This window comes from Gobio gobio (assembly GCF_949357685.1).
Source record: "Gobio gobio genome assembly, chromosome: 12".
Classification (NCBI taxonomy): domain Eukaryota; kingdom Metazoa; phylum Chordata; class Actinopteri; order Cypriniformes; family Gobionidae; genus Gobio; species Gobio gobio.
Window position 1 is genome coordinate 37,714,596 of NC_137105.1, and position 18,862 is coordinate 37,733,457.

The 18,862-nt window shown below is 39.7% G+C and overlaps 1 protein-coding gene across 2 annotated transcripts in view; it reads left to right on the plus strand.

Moving 5' to 3' along the window:
* The window catches only part of prrc2c (proline-rich coiled-coil 2C), a 52,238-nt gene that overhangs the window by 2,467 nt on the left and 30,909 nt on the right, over window positions 1-18,862 (plus strand). The gene's annotated exons all lie outside the window — the stretch shown is intronic.

The following is an 18,862-nucleotide window of genomic DNA, read 5'->3' on the forward strand; positions in this document are numbered from 1 at the left end:
GGCTATTGAATGATAGCCTAGCCTTTGCACACTCCCTTTGGTTGAGTTAAGCTACCTCTGTAACCTTTCCTCCCTCTACAATACACCAGAAGACTGCTGTATTGATGAAGGCTCTTGAAGTCTGGATTGAGGGGAAGTTGGCATTTAACTGGTGAAGCTGCGCACAGTTTTTCCTCGTTGAAGTGTTTGTCTCAGTACCCAAAGTAAAAGATGATTGCTTTCACTTTCATTACACCTGTCTTGTCATTTGACTTTTACTTTTGTGTGTGTGTGTGGAGCTGGTTTGCATTTTATGTGCTATATATATTTGTCCCAGAAGTGATCAACTGTTAGAAATGTTTGTGACTCGATGCTTCAGCGTTCAGTCTTATGATTCATATTAAAGCTGTGAATTTCTAACAGCTTCTGAAGATTTTGGTGTTAATTTCTGTTATGGATAGGGTTGGGTACTGAAACAATATGGCACCGGTACCTATATGACCGGTATGTAACCGGACTGAATCAGAACGCAGATTTCGGTGCCTCATTTCGGTGCCACTTAAATTCAAACGTAGTGCTGGGCGGTATGACCAAAAATGTATATCACGGTATTTTTCTAAATTATATCGGTTTCACGGTATATGACGGTATTTTTCCCCCTATGCATGAAAATTTTCTACTGATTGAGAGAGGAAATACTGCAGTAGATTGACTAGAATGCCCTGCTTTACTGTCATGATGAGTGAATATTGTAGAAAAACTCCACACTAGAGATAATACAGGTTTGCAAAGCCCCACAAAATGATGCTGTGGAGAGACAACCAATAAAACAGACCTGCAACACGCTCATTACAGGCACATGAATATAAAAATATGACCACAGAGAGAGAAACAAATGGAGTTGAGGGCACCGTTAGCATTTAAAAAATCGTATCTTGTTGTTATAAAAATCCTATATAACAACAAACTGCCAAAACGAGGGAGAAACGCGGATATTTGCAATACATTTAAGAGCACTCTCTGAACAAATGACACATCAGTTTAACACAGAAAGAATAAAGCAGTTGCTTTTTTGCCCATTCTTCTTTGAATTGTCAGTTTATTTATTAACTTACATCCTTCATTGTCTTTTGTATAACGTTAACAGAATAATCCATTGTGTCAGATGGTTGTATCAGTGTAGCCTAATCAGTGCACATTTCATTTGAAGAAGGCATGATGAAATATGTGCGCATACACGATTCGGGTTCACGTTTAGATCACTATAGTATATGAAATATGTCCATAAACTTAAACGCGCTCGCTATATGTCTATATATATGTATATGTGTGTGTGTGTGTGTGTGTGTGTGTGTGTGTGTATATATATGTATTAGGCTTGCTACGATAGTCGGTGTTGCCGGTGTTACCGGTGTCCAGACTCAACACCGGTTACATCACTTGCCCACCGTGGCACCGCCCACTGTCTTTTTGATTTTTTTATAGTAATAAAATAATTTAGTTCAGTTAGAAAACAGACAATACAAACAAAAACTGAACGTATCTGCTTAATAAAGCAGGATCCGACCGTGAGTCTCGGCAGCGGCAGGAGTCATTCATCAGATTTAAGAGTGAGGAGCTGGCTGAGATGATCGCGGAAGATTTGGTTTCAAAGCGAAACGTAAAAGCGCCTATTTAAGGGAGTTTGTCATTTGTTTTGTTGTTGTGTTTTTCATTAAAAATAATAGGCGAATGAACCCACAATTCAAGCAACCCGCAGTCGAATTAGCGCTAATTCAAAACCGAAAGCAAAATGTGCACGGCCGCACAGAGCGCGCATTGTTTACTTTCGCCTGGCTCCGCAGTGCGAGCCTCCGCGCTACGCTGACTGCGGGCATTTATTTTTGCCGCTCGTGCGGGCGCGTCGAGTATAAGCAAGGCTTTATGGACGAACTGTTATTCATTCATGGCGTGCATCTCAATCACAGACTGATCAATGCTTGATCAGTGCCCTGACTACTGAACTAGGGAACTGATTGAGACGCACCCATGGCCTCACAGAGCGCGCATTTACAGGCGAGCTGTCATTCACGGTGTGTGCGTACTGGCGTGTTTTCAGTTCAGAGCGGTCGTGTGCATGTTACTTTCGGTTAGATAGAATTAATGATTTAAAAGCCTCCGCCGGTGATACCGGTATTACCGGTGTTGTCACGCATCAATTAACCGGTGGGAAAATTTCCTCACCGTCACATCCCTAATATGTATATATGTGCTATATGATCCATGTGGAGAACGCTGTTAATCTCATCACGGCGCTCTCTCGCGCGCGCCGCATGTAGTTTGAATTCTTCACTGTAATCAAGTGCTGAATCCGAGATAGCCCCCTATAACCTCAAATAGGCATTATTTGGAGGGGACAGCGCTTTGTAGTGGTGTCCGAAACCATAGTGGACGTTACTGAGTGCAGTCATTCTATCCCACATCGCAACGCTATAACGAGTGTACAGCCGATGTACACACAACGGTTGTCCGACTTCAGGCACTCGTTTTCATTCACTCCTTCAAATAAAGTTATAACGTAGGGAATAGTGAATGAGGGTATAGGAGGCGATCTTTGATTCAGCCATGTAAAGTGATCTCAGCTGTGCTCTGACTGCTCAGCTCTCACTAGTACAGTGCAACAGGGAAATGCGTCCCCTCTCAAACAATGACGCGCTGCGCCGCGTTACGAACGTTGTTTAAGCGACATACCGGTATCATAAAAATTCATATCATAACAAAAATAAATACCGGTATTCGGTATAAACCGGTATACCGCCCAGCACTATTCAAACGTGCTTTGACTGGCGCAGAGCCACAGACCGGTATGCGCTCGTCACATATTACTACTATTCAGTGTTTTCAACCACATCATTATTTTAGGTTTCAGACATTCATACTTGTTTTATTCGTATCAGATACACATTATATAGTAACTATATAGTTTACTCTATTCTTCTCCCAGTTCAGCGGTCATTTACTTTCATGTATTTCGTGAGACGAGGAGGAATTTACGCAATGTAAATCCGACAGATCCGATTCTCTGAGGCGCAAACAATCATGCCATCGCGCATTATAGATCAGCTAACACACATTCACTCACACATATTTGAAAATCAGAATATCAGATAGTTCATGACATGGTTAACAAATTTGTGAATATTTTAAATAAAAAAAGAAAAGGAAAAAGATACAGCTGAGCTGTCATACAGCGCTATTGCGGCTGCTGTGTGTCATGTGAGAAGCATGACGCGTCACCATGGAAACAATAAGGCGACCCTTTCTAAAATATTTAGCCAGAGAATATGGTCATATTTCCAAATAAAGCTGAACCTTGAAGCTGGTTTGTAGCATACCAAGAATGTAGACTACTTTGCTTTTATTACTGTAACTCTTATTTAGTGTTAAATTAGGCCTGTTGTAGTTTGGGTAAGGTGGCTTAGGTTTTATTGTGAATTTAAGTAAATGGTGTTTTGTATCTATTTATTTATATAAAGTGTTCTTTAAACTTGTGTAAAAAAAAAAAATCTATATAAAGCCATTCTTTAATGTCATCCACCGTTTTGTCTTTTTTTATTTTTATTTTTTAGTATCGGTTTAGGCACAAATGCCGATCAACAAGTATGGTATAACTGCATAAGTCAACCTCATGAAATCATTTAAATGTGACCAGTTAAAGATAAAAATAAAAAAACAGATCAATGGAAATAACTTGGTTACATGTTTGCTAACGAAATAAACCAATTAAAGCCATTTGTGTGGTGTGGCTTTTGTTTTCATGGTTAAGTGCTAGTCTAATTTCAACAGTTTATAGGAGACGTTTGCTAGCCTTGGTCTTTGATTAACATTAACATTAGGGCTTTAACGGTTTGAGCAAAAATAAAAATCTCGATTAATAGAACATTTTACCTCGATTACGATTAATGAACGAATATTTTTCTCTTTTTTTTGCCTTCCTTTTTTTGCCCTCATAGTTCACTGATAAGGTTTGTACTGATACAGATAAATTAGCACATAGGCCTACATTACATCTATCTGAATGCATTAAAGAGAGCGTGATTGTGTGTGTGAATTAGTCATAAGGCTGATTTATACTTCTGCGTCGGACCTACGCCGTATCCTCTACGCCGCAAGTTACGCGTTGGTTTTCATTTATACTTCTGCGTTTTTGTCCGCATCAATGTGCAATTATGCATGCAGACTGCTAGTTAGCAGTGTCCACGGGCATGTTGATGGTAACCCACAGTATCAATGCAAAAGCTGAGAAAAAGCTTACATTGTCTTACTTGTTTACATTGTCATTGCATGCGTCTCAATCAGCTCCCTGGTTCAGTAGTCAGGGCACTGATCAGGACATAAGTCAATGGGCTGCCTCCCTGATCAGTGCCCTGACTACTGAACTAGGGAGCTGATTGAGACGCACCAAAGTATCAGCAGCAGATAGCGGCTTTTCTTGCGGCTTGAGTTGTTGTATGCAATACAAATTAAGCATCTCTAGTTGATTAGTAGAGTTACATAAGAGGCGATCTGGCACTGGAGTGCGTTTGTGAAATCATGCAGAGTGCTCGTTGCCGCTGTTTTCAGTATCGGTAGCTCGTGCACAGACTAGCGCTTCAATCGATTGCTGTTGCGGAGACTTTACTCGTTCCGTTGAAATCTCAAAACGAAATGCACCCATTTTGATGTGTCCCTGTTCTTGATATACAATCACTCATTAACATCTTTGGTTTTAATGAGGAAATAAACCAAACACAGCGGATCTATGTATGTATTTATTCACCAACATCAAGAATCTCTGCACTACAAAATAGTGTTATATAGCAGATGTAAGGATTAAACTATCATCCCATTTCTGGACACACACACTCCATCGCAGATTTTTTTATGTATTTATTGACCTGAGGGAGGGGTTCTGGCTAGAGATGCTCCGATCAGCATTTTTGGGGCTGATTACCGATCACCAAGTCACCAACGAGTGCTGAGCGGTTTGACCACTGGCAAGACTTAAAAATAAATGCAAATGATAAGCTTTAGTGACGATGCGACACTGCCTCGATTGTGCAAAGTGGCAAATCCTGTGTCAACTGTGCAGCTCAATTTTAGTGCACATGCGATGCGCTGATGTGAAGCCATTTCAGCATTTTGAAAGGGACAGAGAGAGCGCGCGCACGCGGTGATTCACGCGCGCTGTTTGTGAACTTGTGTCCCACAGAAAGTTTTCAAATGACTGCGTAAGTTTATTTAATATAGAAATGTGAATTGTACCTCACCTTCAGCATTATAATTATTTTACCCGCGCTGGAAAGAGAATGAGACGGTGTCACTGCATGTCATGCCCTAGCTCTCACGGCAGGTGCGGGTTTTATGTGTCGTCAGCATGCGATGCGATCGGTTCATGAGATTGGCCTTTTTGGAGACCGCCGATCAATCATCCCAAAGCGGTTATCGACCGTCAATCGGAGCACCCCTAGTTCTGGCAGACCGATCACAGTGCTTGCGGTCTGCGTAGAATTGACGCGTTGTTACATTTTTTGGAGGTGCGCGTCAGGGTACGTCGTAGGGTACTAGTGCTGGGCGGTATACCGGTTCATACCGAATACCGGTATTTATTTTTATGATATGAATTTTGATGATACCGGTATGTCGCATAAACAATGCTCGGAACGCAGCGCAGCACGTCAGTGCTGTGTTGCACTGTACTAGTGAGAGCTGAGCAGTCAGAGCACAGCTGAGATCGCATTACTGAATCCGAGATCGCCTCCTATACCCTCATTCACTATTCCCTACGTTATCACTTTATTTGAAGGAGTGAATGAAAACGAGTGCGTGAAGTCGAACAACCGTTGTGTCGGCTTTACACTAGGGCTGTCAAAATTGCTCAAAAATGATGTTCGAATATTCCTACTACTTACATAGGTAGTCTATTTAAGTTTAAACATATTTGACAACATATTACCTACACAAAAACAAGTAAATCAACTAATGGCTAAAGACCGCAGACCCCACTCTCTCTCGCCCTCACGCTCTCTGCGCATAACGGCGTAAATGAACAAACACATTTCGAGAGCTGATCAAGAGTTTTGTACAAGCAATTTAAGGTCGCGACTCTTGTCCAAAATATAGCAGGCTTCATTCAGTGATTGAAACAAATATTAATATAAGTTTTACAGCATATTATTGAACGCTCCGAGCGAGCTGTGCTGTGGTAAACATGGAACTTTTCTTTGACATGAAACGGTAAATAATCAAACCAGTGGAAGCCGTGCATTTATCCTTCATTCATGCAATATCTATTCAGGCAGTACCTCGGTTCCATTGCTTGACAGAACTCCCTGAAGCCGCCTCATCCACGACACTGATCGCTCTCATGTCCTTACAAATTAACAAAATTAATTTCTCCGTTATGGCCTCGCGTGTTGCAGACAGAGAGCTTGTGGCGGGCGATGCAAAGTAAGGGTGGTCCAGTTTGCACATACAAATGAGTTGCTTATATTTATAAAACGAGCCTACAAAAGCATAAAGTCCGTTTAATAAAGAAAAGTGAAACTAAGTGAAAACTCACTAAAGTGTTTAGTGAAATTATGAAACATTTAGATATCATAAATTGAGTTGTATTAGTTAACGTTACATTTCTACATACATTTTGTTCTCATGTCACAAGTAATATCAAGGTTTATTTTGATCTGTTTTACATGATTCTTTTGTAGTGTGGTTTTCGGTGAAGTGTACTTAAATAAATATCGTCACCTGTGTACATTAGCCCACTTCTTCTCGACGCTTTTCCTGATAGTTTATAGAACAATTACTCCGAGTCGCCATCTGTCGTTTCAAAGAAAAGCACAACGCCGAGCGCGTCAATTATAAACGCCTCGTCCGTTTGGGGAGGAGCGCGCAGTCAGCGGGGGCTCGCGCTCTGGAGACGGGCCAAAGTACACAAGGCTTCAGGCGCGCTAGCGCGCCCACTCGCAAAGCAGACAGCCACGCCTCTACTACCGCGGGCGTTTTTTCCCCCACATTTTTTTATTTATTCGAATATTAATTTTCACCTTCGAAATTCGTTTTTTAAAAACTATTCGAATATATATTCGAATTTAGAATATTCGTTGACAGCCCTACTTTACACTCGTTATTGCGATGCGATGTGGGATCGAATGAGTGCACTCAATAACGTTCATTATGGTTTCGGACACAACTACAAAGTGCTGTCCACTCCAAATAATGCCCTATTTTAGGTTATAAGGGGTGATTTCGGATTCAGCCCTTGATTACCGTGGAGAATTCAAACTACATGCGGCGCGCGAGACAGAGTGGTTTCTGCGCGGAGCGCTGTGATGAGATTAACAACACTCACCACATGGATCATATATCCGATATAGACCGGAGCGAGCGCGTTTAAGTTTTTTATGGACATATTTCATATACTATAGTGCTCTAAACGTGAACCCGAAGCGTGTATGCGCACATTTCATCACTCATCATTCGTCTTCTTTAAATGAAATGTGCACTGATTTGGCTACACTGAACTGATCACGACCGCAATGGATTATTCTGCTATACAAAAGACAATGAATGATGTAAGTTAATAAATAAACTGACAATTCAAAGAAGAATGGGCAAAAAGTAACTGCTTTATTCTTTCTGTGTTAAACTGATGTGTCATTTGTTTAGCTCTTAAATGTATTGCAAATATCCGCGTTTCTCCCTTGTTTTGGCAGTTTGTTGTAGGATTTTTATAACAAGATAACATTTTTGAAATGCTTACGGTGCCCTCAACTCTGTGGTCATGTTTTAATATTCATCTGTAATGAGTGTGTTGCAGGTCTGTGTTTTATTGGTTGTCTCTCCATAGCATCATTTTGTGGGGCTTTGCAAACCTATATTAACTCTAGTGTGGAATTTTTCTACAATATTCACCCGTCATGACAGTAAAACAGGGCATTCTAGTCAATCTACTGCAGTATTTCCTCTCTCGTCTCGTCATATACCGTGAAACCGATATAATTTAGAAAAATACTGTGATATATATTTTTGGTCATACCGCCCAGCACTATAGGGTACGCGCGCATCACACAGCCTACGGCGTAGCTACGGCGTACACTCGACGCAGAAGTATAAATTGGGCTATACCGTCTCTATTCATTATGAAGCTGTGGTTTGTGCTTCAAAGGTATTAAAATCTATAGCGGTTGAGTTTCTAAGCTACTTAAGTGATAAATCAGGACGGCGTTGACAATGAGTTTCTGCGCTCCTCTCTGCACGCAATCTTCACGTAATGTGCGAGCTTCTGTCTGAGTGTTTGTGTGTCACAGTATATCAGGCATTAGTTCAACATAATACACATCTGATGGTCTAAAATCACTACAATGTTCAAACTTGCAGACCTTTTAAAACGCATACAAATGACAAAGTTTTGTGAGGACACAAGTGAACGTGATCTGGCTTCAGGGCGCGCTGTCAGAGACACGACAAGGCTCGGCTCTCTGTGTCACAGAAAACAGCTCATGAGCACTGAACGGAGAAGTTTTCCATAACGTTGTTCTTGAATATTGCACAGTCGCTTTAATGTTCAAAATGGCAAGCCTTTAAACCCATTTAATTGACAAACTTCATGAGGACGCAAGTGAAAGTGATCTGGCTTCGGGGCTTGCGTTGCGTCTGTGTGTATCAGCGCAAATAAGAATGGTGATTAACTGACCTGTGTAAAACATTAAATTACCATAGTAATACTGAGTAGGGCTGTGCAATTAATTGAATTTCGATTTCGGCTCCCAACGATCACCAAAATAGTAGAATCGAGAAAACGATTATTTTGCCATGTTCAGTTTTGCAAGAACACTCTTATTTTGTCTTGCGTTCTGAATGAAACGTGCACGCGCACATCCGCCCCTCCCGAAGCCACAAACTCTCTCAGGTCGTGAGTCTCGTGACTCGTGTGCATATCATCCGCTGGAATTTAAAAACTCGGCGCGAGTAAAGATGGCAGAAGGAGGGCAGTTACAGCAGCGTTTGGTGAGCAAAAAAGGCAAAACCAACTCCGTTGTCTGGGAACAGTTTGGCTTCGAGGAATCAGACGACGAGCAGAAACATGCTACGTGCAAGATTTGCTACATGGTAGTGGCTGCAACGCAAGGGAACACCACAAATTTGTTTAACCACTTGAAAATTAAACACAGAGTGACCTATGCCAATCTAATAAAGAAACAAAAACTGACGAGAGCAGGGGTGTCGTGTAAACTTCCTTTTTTTTGCCAGAAGACGCGAATGAGAAGTAGCAAATATTGAGTTCTCTTTCAAGTCTTGCTCTTGAACGGACAAACTCACACAAAACGTATGTCAACGTCCATCTTGATGAGTATCCTAGCAGACATAGTCTGTATATGCCTTAAAGGGGCTATATGCGTTTTTCTGAAATTTAAACTCGCGACTGACACCTGTGGCCAAAAAACAGAACTGCCCTCATTTTCTGCTCGCTCTCGCAGCGGTGGTGACGTCACATCCGCAGACAGCGCGGGAAAAGACGACCCGCCAGAAAATAGGAAAAATAGGATACAGGCTTATAGGTGCACCCACTGTGAGCGGACAAGGTGTCAGTATGCTCATCAGGAGATGTTTGAGTTATAAATGGTAAAATAAAAAGGCTATTGTTACGTTTATTTTGGGGAAAAAGTTGCATATAGCCCCTTTAAGTAAACTTTATTCAGTCGAGAAAGACGAAGCATATCCGAGCATTAGGTCTTAAAGGGGCAGTAGCCTTTACTGCTGTCTGTTTAATGTCAAACAAAAGACAAGGACATCACTCACTGCTCTTGATTGAATAGCTTTTGTAAGTTTAATAGGATTAATCTTTAATTTATGCACTCAAATATGCAATGTTGTTTTACATTTGATACATTTCTGTACCTGAAAACTAATGTTAGACGTACCTGAAAAACCTGAAAAGCATATCTAGCCGAACCATATTGTTGATCTTATTTATTTGTGGTTATCATTTTTACTTGAATACTTTTATACTTTGATTTGAATATATGTTATATTATTTATTTTAATAGTTCAAAAAGTACAACAAATGTTACAATTTCACAATTTACTTTTTAATAAATGCAACACATTCCCAAAGTCATGTGAAATAATCGTGTTACATAATCGTGATTTCAATATTGACCAAAATAATCGTGATTATGATTTTTTCCATAATCGAGCAGCCCTAATACTGAGCATCTATAAACTCAGATAACTCCTGAGTCTTGCATCTTTCCGTGTGCCTGCAAACTGTACTTGATGTGACTGACGGGGCGGAGTCACGTGAAAACTGAAATAACCGACATTGGAAAATAACGTCAGTTAGAGGTTCCAAATTTCGGTTTTGATTTGTTCTCGGTTAATTGTCCAGCCCTAATTAACATTCAAAAATATTGATTGGCTGTCAAATTCTAACTGTCTGAAAGGATTATTGCCGCTTCCATAGACACCAGTGTGTATTTTTTGCTAGTACTTATGTGCATTTAAATGCCCGAAACCTAAAATAAACATGTGTTTTGAAAACACTGAATAGTGTTTGCCATATTGGCACCGGGTTTCGGTACCCAACCCTAATCTTTACTGGGCTACTTCCTCTGTATCTGATTCAAAATGACCAGAAATCTGTGAGAAATATAACAACCCAAAGACAAAAGAACTGATAAAAAAAGCTGTTATGTAGGAGCGCTGTGTCATAGCCTATGCCTTAGCATTCTCTCATGACTGTGATGAATCTATAAGCTGATTGACGGTAGGCCTATATCAACTAGGGATGCCACAATTCTCAATATAATATTGAACCGTTCGGTACGGCATTCAAGGTTCAATACGCGCTTGTGAATTGCTCGGTTTTGCATTTAATTAATAATTTTTCTACAAATTCTATAATTTGCCTCCATCCCAATATTCTGAACAACGCGACATACATTCACATCACACATTACTGGAGTTATACTCACGGAACACTAGTTATTCACAATCACCGAAGTTCATTATTTGCATGCGTTTTAAAGCCTTGCCGGTTTCATTCGCGTGAAAGTAAAATCGCGTGTGTCTGTAGATGCACGCAGGTCTTAAATTGACAGCAGTGCAGTAGTGAACATGCTGTCCTTAAAGGGACAGTTCACCTCTAAAATTATGTCATTATTTACTCACTCTAATATTGTTTCAAACCTGTATTCATTTCTCGATGACCATTTTCATTTTTGAATGAACTATCCCTTTAATGTTCATACAACAACAAAAGACAGAGAAAATCACTCACTGCTCTTGACTGAAAAACTTTAATACAGTAGCTTTAATAAGAATCAATGTAGGCTATATTTTATAGTGAAGTCTATGTAGTGTTTTATTTTTACATTCATTCAATTTCATATGTAAATGCTGTTGTACAGCTCTGAGCTGCCAGTGTAAATCTATCTATATATATATATATATATATATATATATATATATATATATATATATATATATATATATATATATATATATATATATATATATATATATATATATATATATATATATATATATATATATATATATATATATATATATATATATATATATATATATATATATATATATATATATATATATATATATATATATATATATATATATATATATATATATATATATATATATATATATATATATATATATATTAATTATACTATACACTAGGAATACAAGGGTTTTTTAAAGTAAAGTTTTAAGTTTAAGGTAGGTTTTTCAATTATTTTAAGTAAAATAAAGAGAGTATTGCAATACAAAAAGTCTTTTCTCCTTAACCCCTTGCTGTTCTTGTCACCTAAGAATAGAATAACAAAAAAGTGATGTGACAAGCCATCAGAACCGAACCGAAAACTGTGGTTAAAAACCGAGGTATGTATTGAACCATGGACTAACTGTATTGTTGCATCCCTAATATCAACTATCCTAATTTACTGGCTTAATATTTATCTTGTGGACCATACATTAATTGACAGTGGAAAGTCACATATTCACAGTGGAAAGTCACATACCGAAGTATAGGGGTGTGACGATAACCGCATCACTGCAATATTGCGGTAATGAGATGCCTACCGCTAGGGGTGCTCCGATTGATCGGCAACCAATCTCGATCGGTCGATAATCGCTTTGGGATGATTGATCGCCGGTCTCCAAAAAGGCCAATCTCATGAACCGATCGCATGCTGACGACACATAAAACCCGCACCTGCCGTGAGAGCTAGGGCATGATATGCAGCGACACCGTCTCATTCTCTTTCCAGCGCGGGTAAAATAATTATAATGCTGAAGGTGAGGTACAATTCATATTTCTATATTAAATAACTTGCGCAGTCATTTGAAAACTTTCTGTGGGATGTACGTTCACAAACAGTGCGCGTGAATCACCGCGTGCGCGCGCTCTCTCTCTCTCCCTTTCAAAATGGCTTCACATCAGCGCATCGCATCTGCACTAAAATTGAGCTGCACAGTTGACACAGGATTTGCCACTTTGCACAATCAAGGCAGTGTCGCATCGTCACTAAAGTTTACCATTTGAATTTATTTTTAAGTCTTGCCAGTGTTCAAACCGGTCAGCACTCACGCGCTGTCCAGACCGTGCACGCGCGCACACACACACACACACGCCATCTCACAAAAGCTTGCGAGTTCAAATTGCGCTGAAATGGTCAGATACACACAAATGTATGTACTAAATGACCGTCTTGACGAGTATGCACGTAAACCCCGTCGTGACTCGCGAGTGAACGTTTGTGCAGCTGCATGTAACCGTATCCGCTTTTAAAGTGACAGCTATCTAATAAACTGCTGCTGTCTCTGATTTTCTCTTTGTCTTGTGTTGTTTGATGAACCTTTATGACACTCACTGCTCTTGAATGACTAACTTTTGCAACCTTAAGTGTAAGGATTAATCTAATTTAATTTATTCAGGGAAGACCAATATTAATTTACATTTGATTTATTATTAAATGTCTTTAGTATTTCTTACCTCAATACTAATGTTAGACCTACCTGAAAAATTGGTGAGATAATTATATACATTTATTATATCAGGGTTTTTCCTGGGTCAAAAATGGTCTTCGGTGGTGGCTGACAGACATGGTCATCCATACACACACACACACACACACACACGCACGCACAGTAAAAAAGTTCCCTACCCACGTGATCTGCAAGTGCAATACTGACAAAACATTTTAAATAAATTCAAAGAAAATTTGTAATTTTTGCTTATCTTATTTTGATACCTTGATGTTTGTTTTTGTTCCTCATTTTTACACTATTTACTGATAGTTGTTTTGGTATATAATCATATCAATATTAAAAAGTAGTATTAAAAAATGAACAAATAGCCTAATTTTCTGCTATATACAATTTCATAAAATTATCAGCTAGCTAACCACAACTTTGTTCTGGGTTCACTCCAGTCTAAACTAAATGATTTTAGGCTATTTATTTTACTACACATTGTCCAAATAAATAAGCTGAAAGACTGTGGATGATTAAAGCTAATTCTTACTATCCACTCTTGCTAAAGTGGGTAAGCACACTTGTGTTCTCATTTCAAGTGTTCTGAGTAAATGATTCAACTGATTCATGAGTTCAGTGTTGGACTGATCCGTTCTAACCAGTCGTTAAAATGATTCGGTTCAAAGGAGTCATAATGTGGCGAATCGGACATTGGCTGACGCGCTGTGTGTGAATCCCTTCTGTTAGAACATCGCGAAAGATTTGTCAACACACAGAAAACACTTCATAACCGGATAGGATTTGTTTCACGTTTATTGAAAGTATGCTTTATGTCAGCTGGTCAGAGAATCAGTCAATGTTTTTTGAGCGCATTTCACACCCAGCGGCAATTAAAGGAAAACATCGTCTGATAGCGCCACGTGCAACATGGATTCGGTCTTCCGACCTTTTGATTTTGATTAACGTAATATGTGAAATATTAGAAAGCTAAGAATGCTTATTTTGAAGACAGAGAGCGTGCGAGCGGGAGAGGAGCTCTCTGGTCGTTCTCTCTGACACTCAGTTAACGCAAGGGCAGCGGTCATCTATTCTACATCACTCCTAAATCACAATAACTCATCAAATAAGGCTTTGGCGGGACAACAATTTGTTTTGGCGGCCGCCAAAAAATTTTCAATGTAGGAAAAACCCTGTATATACATTTATTTGGGAAAGATGGCCTACAGTAGCCTTAAGTTCTCATTTTCTAAAATAAACACTTGGTGGTTCTCCTCAGGGATGGAAATTAAATTTTTTGTCCACCGGCCACTGTGGCTGGTGGATTTCAAAATCTACCAGCCACTCAATGTTTTTACCAGCCATTTCTTGTTTTTAACCGACAATGTGTAACTGCATGTGAAAATTAATACTACAAGCTCTACAATACTTCAGCAGTTTATTTAATCTCAAGTCTCAATGAAATACTGGCATTTTCTCTTTCTCTCTTATACACACACAAACCATGAACTGATATTAATTTCATTAAATGAGTAGGGCAGATTAATGGATGTGGCATTTGGATGATTCGTGGTCTTTTATGGCTTCCAGTTTTAGGTTTTTAGTCCCAACAATGAAACTATTCGTTTTGGCATCTTCTGAAGCGTGTTGATGACATACTAGGGTTGCCACCTTCAGTGTGGCAAAATAAGGGACACCCGTTCACGACAATGTAACATTTTTATATTATTTTACATTTGATTATTTAATTTATTTCTAAAGCCTATTTGGTGCACTTTAAGGGATAGTTCACCCAAAACTAAAACATTCTGTCATCATTTACTCTCCCTCATGATGTTCCAAACCTGTATGAGTTTCTTTGTTCTGCTGAACACAAAAGAAGATATTTTGCTGAAAGTTTGTACCCAGGCTGCTTTGGGGGCACCAATGACTTCCATAGTAGGAATGAATCTTCCAATGTGTTCAACATAACAAAGAAATGTGTACATGTTTGGAACAACTTGAGGGTGAGTAAATGATGACAGAATTTTCATTTTTGGGTGAACTGTCCCTTTAAGCAGTCATTCTGAACCACTAATCACTTTTTTGACAATTCTGAAATTCAAAATTGTTAAATTTTGTATTAATTTACTTAAATTTTGACTGTTATTATGTAATTATTTGTCCAATTTTTATCTAAATATTATTTTAATAAAGGGCAAACTTTATATGGCAGGATTATTTATTATGTATGATTAAAATTATACATTAATAATAACATTAATTAGGCTATAATCTATTAATTAACCTGTCTAAAAATATATAATAATTCTGTCTGCCAAGCTCTGATAATGTATGGAATATTATATAAATATATTATCCATTTAAAAAAACAATAGACCTATACCTTGTAACAAGTACAATTCGGTGCTGCTCCTTTAAGGGGGAAGGCACTTATTTTACTCACTCGCTGAGTGGGCAGTCCTTAGATGGAGCACGAGCTGTGAGCTGCATGTATGCTTTATATATTTCTGTTGCTCTTTATCGTTTATTTTTCCATTCAATAACGCTGTTGTCAGTGAAGTGTTGCAAACTAACGTTACCCCATTAGTGCATGGGAATGGCGCTGATAATAAACCCCATGTGAAACGTCAGATAACTCACGTAGGCAGGCTTTGCTTGCACTTGGCTGAAGCCATTTGGTCCAGCTATCCGGTCTCTCTCTGTGTCACTGCTGCTGCTTTAAGTCAGTCAGTCTGAACAACTGAAATGCTTCTCATAAAGTGTGCAGTTCGTCTGAGGTTCATCACGAGTTACTGGACAGACCCATTGATACCTTTTTTTCTATTCAGCTCTATATCTGGAGATCCTCTTGCGTTCAAACGGTGAATGCGACGCGAGCTCGATATGTCTTTAAAAAAACCGCGCACATTTCCAGCGCATGTTCTCGATTCCGCCGCTATGGCAATAAAGCCGCTTAACGCAACCACGCGCAAATTAACTTCTCTACTGCATATTGTGAATTTGATTTGTAACGGCACATTTCTTTTTGAAGGTGTGACTCCTCTAAAAGTGTCCGCCGTCCAGCTGAAACAGTCGGCTATGCTATTTTTATTTACCCGCCACGGTGGCCGGTAGGTGAAGCGAATCTACCCGCCACAACACAAAATCACCCGCATTTGGCTGGTGGCGGGTGCTAATTTCCATCCCTGGTTCTCCTTAATTTAGAGTTAGTTTAATTTCTACAAATGGTGCAAACTCTGCAAGATTATGGATAAAAGATTCCCATTCCCCTGCCATTCTGTGATCGGCAATCGGCAGATTGTGTTTGATATGAACTACAATAATCATTGCTTATAATTTACTGTCTTCCGTGAGTCCTGCATGTTCAAGGGCTTCTAGAGCAAAAAAAACCTTTCTGAGCAAGGGAGGGACAGTCCATTAAACATATGGGGGATTTTATTTGTGTGCTTGACTGATTAGTCTATTATTAATTAACTGCTAGGTTTCAGTACTTGATTAGGGATGCTCATATTGACCGTTTAACCGTTAACAGAAAGTAAGACTTTTCTCGGAGAAGGCGCGCCACACAGTCAGCGGAGGCTCGCGCTGCGGAGCCAGACGAAAGTAAGCAAGGCTTGAGAGGGTGTTTTCTGCTGCGGGTTTAACTGTCAACAGGCTGCGCTCCAGACTAAAGGTCCTTTCACTCCGGACGAGTAATGAAAAAGCGAAGCGGGAAAATTAATATTTTGTGCGAATAGTTTGCGTCAAAACCATTCACATCAGCCGCGACGCGAGTTTGCGACGTCTGTGACTCTTCAGAGCTCCAACATTCCAAAACATTTGCGGCGACAGCTGAGAAAACAACATATACACTATCATTCAGTGAAGACAAGCTTTTCATTTTATTTAAAAGACCAAAAAGAAGGTTTTGAGTGCACCCAGTCTTAAAGAACAGAGTCTGAAGGGCAGTATGTTAATCTTGTACAGGAGCTAAAACTTTATCATGGCTGTTTCCGCACTTATTTTCAAATTTCCGTGGGACAATTTGAGGAGCTCCTCCAGAGACAGTAGCACCGCATCTGACGAGACAGATACCCCTTTTCCACCAAGGCAGTGCTAGAGCTAGTTCAGAGCCAGAGCTAGTCCCAGTTCATAGTTGGTTCGACTGAGGAGCCTTCTAAGAACCGGTTTGCTTTTCCACATGCTGAGAGCCACAACAGAGCCATGTCTTACGTCACTGTATACGTCTCATCTTTCTCAGCAACGCTAGCGAGGCAGCGGCAGTGTTGCCAAGTTGGACTACTTCATCACTGTTGCCGCGGGCTGTTTTTCATGTCCGCAGGTTGAAGCGACCCCAATTATGTGATATTTAGCCCTAGGAATGCGAATTTTAGTAGGCAACCATGCCAAAAAAACACATTTTACCCCCAAATGTGATTTTTACCGGGGAAGCCCCCCTGAAACGCGATTGGGCTTGTTTTGAGTAGCAATTGGGTGGGTTTTGTTGTGAAAACCTGGCAACCCTGGGCAGCGGGAAACACAAACACACACCAGGCTTGTTCGAGATGCATCGGCGCTGCGCAGACCGATACACGTATGATATTAAAAAAAACGCATGAGTGAATCAAAAGCATAAGGAGTCGTGTGCTCTCGCTGGACTCGTTATCATACGGCGATCGGTCTCTGCACAGCACGGCTGCGAACAAGCCTTCCATCAACAATGCAAACGTTGCGTTACTATTGATTCACATGGCTTTACGATCCTACATCGGCATCAAAACACAACGAAAACACAGCGAATCCAACGCATTCATGCAGTTCGCCGTAATTTGTATAGACGGAGATTACAAACGAGCAGCAGCTATTAGCTCCATTAGCTGCGATTTCAACAATGGCGGATCTCAAGTTTTTGTTCGTCTTGTTGACCCCGCCCCCAGCGCCTGACGTAATCGGTACGTTCTTCTAGCCCTGTTTTAGCCCAGCAGTAGCCACGTTTACATGCGCACTTTTTTGTCATTCCGATTTAAAGATTCGGTGGACTGTTTACATGAGACGTTATCTAAACCGATCTGGTGTTTACATGTGCTGACTTTCAGTAGGAATCATTTTGTGACATGCGCAGATTGCGCACACAGTTTGTCTGCCGCCTTAGATTCGTTACGTATCGTGGATCAATAGTTCTGTGTTGGTAATTTTTATATTTATTTATTTTTCTGTGGGCGGACATGCAGTAGTTTAACCTAATTTATGTCCTATACAATGGCTATTTCAACAGCTGTGAATGGTGAATGCGGAATCAAAAATGAATTAAATTCATTTATTTTGAAAAACACAAAATTAACATAAAATGCACTCAAATTATTAATAAAAACATAGGATATACGGTAAAACATGAATGAAGCATTCAAGACGTGCTCAGCATCATTACTAGTTGTACTAAACATAGCCTATATATTTCAGATGATTAAGGAAAGATACCATACATTTTTTTTTTATAGCTAACTTAACTAACGAGAAACAGAGAGCAGCATGAATGTTCCCCATTGAAATGGCAGCTCTCAACGGCCACCAGGACTGTACAGTTTTATAAATGCTATTTATTATTTGTCGTAAAGTGTAAGAATCACCTCAGAAAAATAAATTCTGTCAGGCGCATTTGAAGCCTAGGACAAATGCTGTCAAGATGAGATGGTGTAGCCAGGCTATGTCTGTGTCATTATTCCAACATCATGTTCATAACATGTTACGAAATAAAAAGTTTAATACCTCAGAAAAATGAACTTTCCTCTCTTGTCAACATTAGCCTGGTGTGAGCGCGGCGCGCACTCTTCAGTTGAGGAGGCGCGCGCTGTATATCACGTCACAGAAAGACGTGCACTCAAAGTAA